The sequence below is a fragment of the Carassius auratus genome, unplaced genomic scaffold (assembly GCF_003368295.1).
Source record: "Carassius auratus strain Wakin unplaced genomic scaffold, ASM336829v1 scaf_tig00033119, whole genome shotgun sequence".
Classification (NCBI taxonomy): Eukaryota; Metazoa; Chordata; class Actinopteri; order Cypriniformes; family Cyprinidae; genus Carassius; species Carassius auratus.
Window position 1 is genome coordinate 41,635 of NW_020526050.1, and position 5,781 is coordinate 47,415.

Here is a 5,781-nt window from a genome sequence, read left to right on the forward strand (position 1 = left end):
AAAGATATCACATCTGATGTGGCAAGTTTGCAAGTGTACTGTGTAACCACTGTTGACAGTAAAGGCAATCTAAATTCATTGTGCAAAAATATACATAAATAATCCAGAATTGTGCCGAATCAAATATTTTGTAAAACATTTCATGTTAAACTTGCCTTTTATTGGATTTATGTGTCGTGCCTCCAAAAAACATGTGTTGTCAGTGGCACTATGCACATGTTGCAGTGCTACAGCTTCCGGTTTCAGTCGCAACCTCTTCATAGTGACTTCCACCTGTGCTGAATAATTTAAATGCACTATTTAAGCTATAACGAATTGTTAATTACATGTGATACACCAAAAAAAAAAAAAAAAAAATTCTGAACATTTTATTATATTAGGAACATGTCCAACATTAACTCTGTCAAACCAAATTAGTAGGGCTGGGACAACGCTGACGTCAACGCAAAAAAAACGTCGACGCAAAATATGCACGTCGATTCGTCGGAGAGTAGAAGCAACTTGACTCGCTCCTCAGAATTTCAGACGTGTGTAAGATGTGAATTTAAATTGTATTGATTTACAGAGGTATATGATGTCACACTTGTCCATGTTTAAAGACACTGCACAGCACAAATCAGTGAATGAATGTTTCGATGTGAGGTAAACTTCAACAGATTTCCCCTGCTCAGGGAGTAGGGAGCAATGAACAATTGGGACACAGTTCATGCACGGAGTTAATTTCTAACGAGCTGATTATCTGAATCAGGTGTGTTAAAGAGAAACGTGCAAAATATGCAGAGCAGTGGGGCGCGAGGACTGGAATCGAGAACCGCTGCTCTAAAGTATGGGAATTCTTTGTTGTTATTTTCATCTGAAAGAATTACAAGATGCACTTTTTTCAGTAACCTAGGCCTTTGTGTTTTCAAGGCTTCAAGGTTTTATTGAATGCTACCTCTGACTAAGAAAAGCATTACTTTGCACTTTACTGTGCAAAATAAAGTGCACTAATGGTTTCACTTTTCACTAATGTTTTATTTTGGAATTTTAAGAGCAATAAACATATTGCAATGTTAAGGAATTCATGTTTTTTTCATTCAGATATGTAAGACAACGTATAAATTGGGAAAAAACAATCGTTAGATTAATCGATGCATCAAAAAAAATAATCGCTACATTAATCGTTTAAAAAATAATAGTTTATCCCAGCCCTACAAATTAGATATTCCAGGAACTTTATGCAACTCCATTTTGTATACATACAAGTTTCTAACTGCTAGTCGCCCATTTTACTAGAATAAAAATACTTTTTCAGCGAAGTTAAGTTACTCAAAAGAATACAAAAAGACAGTATACTGTATTATTCAATTTGGCTACTACTTGAACTGTACTTACCTTATGCATCTGCAGTGCCAAAGCAATTACTTCAAACCTGTTGACAAACAACTTGTTAATATGATTTTTGTGCAGTTGAACCATTTAATCTGATGTGACTCACAGAATGACCATCCTCAAATCACCCAATTTCTTTCCTTAAAACATTTTTTTTTTCTATACAACTATTTAAAGACTTCTGCAATAATCTAAATCATCAGGGATTGACATTAATGCTTGTCCACTTGTCCTGAAGAAAAAAAAAAAAAAAAAAAAATTATATATTTTTATATTGGTGACTCTTAAGGGGTTGATCACTTATCCAAACCAGGTATTTTTACTAATTAAATTGAAATAATTGTTATTAATTCTTGTAAATGCTATTTTATTTTGATGTGCAGATTTTAATGTGTAAATACAGCTGGCAAAATTTAGGTTTAATTTAATTTAATTTCTAGGGTCTATATTGTGACAAAAGTTAATGATTTTGACAGGGTATGATGATTTTATACATTAGAAAAAAAATGTATGAACATATTGGCACAATAATTTTAGTGATTTGCAGATTTTGTCAAGTGCCATTTTGTAAATGTGAAAAAAGTTCTCAAATTTGAGATTACCAAGTGAGATTTGTGTTTATGAGTGTGTTCTGATATTGCGTGATTTTTTTTAAGCATACCTCTTCTAGAAAAGGTGGATCCCACAAGTGATGTCCCAGTCATGGGGTCTCACAAAGTAACAAAAACAAGGATGTGTGTGTTTTTTTGTTTGTTTCCTTTTTTTTAATGGGCTGTGACATGAAATTGAGTTGGCAATTTTTTTTCTAGATGCATTAATTCCCTGGCCAACAACCTTTGTGCCATCAAAAAAAAATTACAAGCATTTTTTTTAAGGAGCTACTGTTTAACCATATTGTGGTTTGGACATGACACAGGGAGAGTATTGCTTGTCTGAAGGACGAGTAGACAATAAATTTAATGTCAATGCCTGATCAAAGTCGATTTTATGAACAATTATTTTTTCAATAACTCCATATTTAATACTGTTAGACCCTAGCTAGGTAGCGAATAGTGAGCTAATAACACTAGCAGGCAGAAAGTAAGCTACAGTTATAATGCTAAATAGCGGCTAATAAGATAAAAACACTAATGAATGCCAAGGCTAATGCTGTGTTCACACCAAACACGAATAGAGCGTCTGGCGCTGATGTTGTCAGTGACAGTGAGCAGTCAACCGGAGCTTTATGACAAAAGTTCATATTTCTATAGAGACAGGAATAAGAAGGACCTATATATATATATATATATATATATATATATATATATATATATATATATATATATAAAATACATATTTATAGATAAATTGAATAAAGGCCAAAGATAAGAAACGTTTCGTTTTACCCCAAACGAATTATATTTTATCTTGAACCACTAAAGAGACATCAGAGTCAGCGGCAAATGTCAGAAGGTCTAGCCGAGGTGAGGCTGCTCTCGGCGGATACATGATGACGGAGCTCCCGCTGATCGCATGGAGCTCATCTCCGAGATCGGCGAAACACATTTTTTAAATAGACTCTGTCATTATAAATAAACCGCATATTTGAGTTTAAAACAACTACATTCTCGCCTGAAATACTTTTAAAACTACATTTCATGACACGATAACAGTAATATTTTGAAAATTATTCGAATAAAAATGGCGGTTGAAAATGTTGCATGAACTCAGCTGGCAGAAGCCCCCCCCATGACGCGAATTCGCGTCTGTTGTGAAGTTAATTTCACGCGCGAATGAAGCGAATGATCTCAAAATGGTCAAGCGGCAGACGCGATAGACGCGAATTTGACGCTCTATTCGCGTTTGGTGTGAACACAGCGTAACAATATTTAAGCGGAGCGAGTGAGATGAGGCGCCCGCGCTGTAGTGCGTCACTGCACCGTGACAGAGAAGAGCTGTCTGCTTGCTAGCGGCCACTAACGCTAACAATGGCCAGTTTTGACTGCAGAAACTTTACCCAGGAACTAGACTTTTGGGTGGTTGAAATGTTAGCTAGCGGCTACAAAGATGATAACACTAGCTGAGCTAGCAGGGCCATAACGGCGGGCTCAACTACTTTCTATAATAAAATATGGAAGTTACTGCAAAAGTCTTTTTTTTACGTAATCTAGGTTGTTGCTTTCTTCATTATTCATAGCATATGTGTTACAAACATTCGGTATATTACCTTATATTCAGTATTCCGAATGATAATAGATTATTCCAGCGTAGACACTTTTCCCTCGTGGAAACTTCCGACCGTTAACGATGTCCAACGTCATAAATACGACATCCAACGTCGTCATCACGACACTTCACGTCTCTTCAAAAGATGTACTGTATGTCGTGCGTAGCCCGTTGTCGTGGTAATGACCCACGTGACAAACAATCATGCCTTTCATTGGCTTATAGTGTGTATAAGTGTGTGAGAGTGCAATACCATTAAGCGAGTTAGGGGGCAGTACTGAGCAAAATATTAGCACACTTAAACACACTTTTTTTTTTGTTCATCACTTGTGGGCCAAACTCAGATTTCTGCACTAGACATATCAGCAAAGCGTTTTCTATTCATTCCAATCATAATCTTTGTGGGGTCCAGCAAAATGGCCCCACACCGTTTTTGGGACCCCACACCGTGAGTGTGCTGTCAGGTTGCGGTCCCCACAAATTAATAAAAACAAGCACACACACACACACACACAGGGAAGCATCAAAACATAATTTCAGATAAACTCACTTAGATGAGTCCCATTCAGCAGAACTGGAGCAAACTTTTGTCCAAGAATCCTCCGTTGAAGAATCCATTGTCTCTGAGGTCAGCAAACAGGGAAATCCAGAATTCCATGCACTCTTTGCGCAGAAACCTCCACCAGTACTCGATCCTTTGGTTGGCAGTACTTGGACCTTCCAAATAGCTGTCAAGGATTTCATCTTCGTGACTGATGTTAAGAAAACGTTGAAAGTCGCTTACATGACCATTTTCAGTTCCAAGATCCCCCCTAACAACTCTAGGGCATCCTCCTAAATGCTCCACTGCTTCAATATAGTAACCACCGATTAGTTTTGGATCGCTACTGGTTGTCTATGCATTAAGCCAAATAATCTTATGCGAAAAGCCATCAACGCAGCCATTAATACAAAGGCCATATGGTTTCAATTTATCGTACGAGTCCAAATGCCAAATAAAGTTTGGTCCCTTGGCAAAGTAGTTGGTCAGTACTAAGTAGGGCTCAGTACTATCAGTCATTAAATTTCATGGTCAAAGCTGACAAAATTAAAATGTTCATGTCATTTTTATTTATTTCTTTATTTTATTGTATTTTTTACAAACAAAGCTTCATATTATAGGAAGGATACATTATACGACCTATCCTGCAGTCATCATGCTGAAATTTGGTTCCTTCAATCAAAAAAAAAAAAATATAGAATTGGAAAAGAATCGAAAACAACAGTGAGGGGACACATTACCCATCAAATCCGGGACCAGGAATTGGAATTGGAAGCGATTCCAAAGATTGTGGAAAAGAACAGCCCTAAGTGCTGCTCATCAATGTCTACAGCATTTGCCCAATTAGAAGAATTCGGAGGTGGAGGAAGTTTTGCAAGCTTACATTTACAGTAGCAAGTTGGCAAACTGTTTCATTTACTTGCAACATGTTGGAGAAGGCATTCTATGCTGCGTTTTAAGAAAACGAAACCTTCCTGAGGTTCTAATTTGTATTGACAACAACGATAATAATAAAAATGTTATACTTCAAGAATGAACATGCATCTTTTATTGTGGCTTATTTGTTTGTGGGCTGCAAGGTCTCATCAAATACATTGCTCTGCATTCTTCGCATCTTGCATTATCAGATATTAATACACATTCATCATAGCCTTTATAAATTAGAAAATCTTTACCATGAAAACAGTACCAACCTGCATCTCTGATTTGCCAGTTTCATCATAACATACGAATTCATCAATAATCACTGAAAAAAACTGAAAATATTTTCATTTGTACAGACATATCTCACTCCTACTTTGTCCCCATTCTTCTTCTTTTGACTCTTTTGCTTGTCTTTTAAGAGCCACATCAGAGAGCATTTTGACTTTGTAATTAGGGTTATATATGTACAGTACAGACCAAAAATTTGGACACACCTTCTCATTCAAAGAGTTTTGTTTATTTTCATGACTATGAAAATTGTAGATTCACACTGAAGGTTTAAGGAATCCTTAACAGGACTGCTATTTTCCTCCTGGTCGGCAGGTGGTGACCCTCACCAGACTCCTGCTGAACACTACCACTCATTATGCCTGATGCCTCACACCTGTGTCTTGCCCTATTTAAGTGTGTTTGTGCCATGCCTTATTGTTCAGTCTTGAGCCTATGTTACCTGTTGCAAG

The 5,781-nt window shown here is 36.7% G+C and overlaps 1 long non-coding RNA gene across 1 annotated transcript; it reads right to left on the reverse strand.

The window, feature by feature from the left end:
* Window positions 1-154: 154 nt before the first annotated feature.
* On the reverse strand, window positions 155-3,701 carry LOC113081097 (uncharacterized). Its single transcript, XR_003282095.1, has 3 exons — window positions 3,578-3,701; window positions 1,375-1,411; window positions 155-278 (listed from the first exon to the last, which is right to left on the reverse strand). It is a non-coding gene; the product is annotated as an uncharacterized LOC113081097 (long non-coding RNA).
* Between the last annotated feature and the right edge of the window lie 2,080 nt (window positions 3,702-5,781).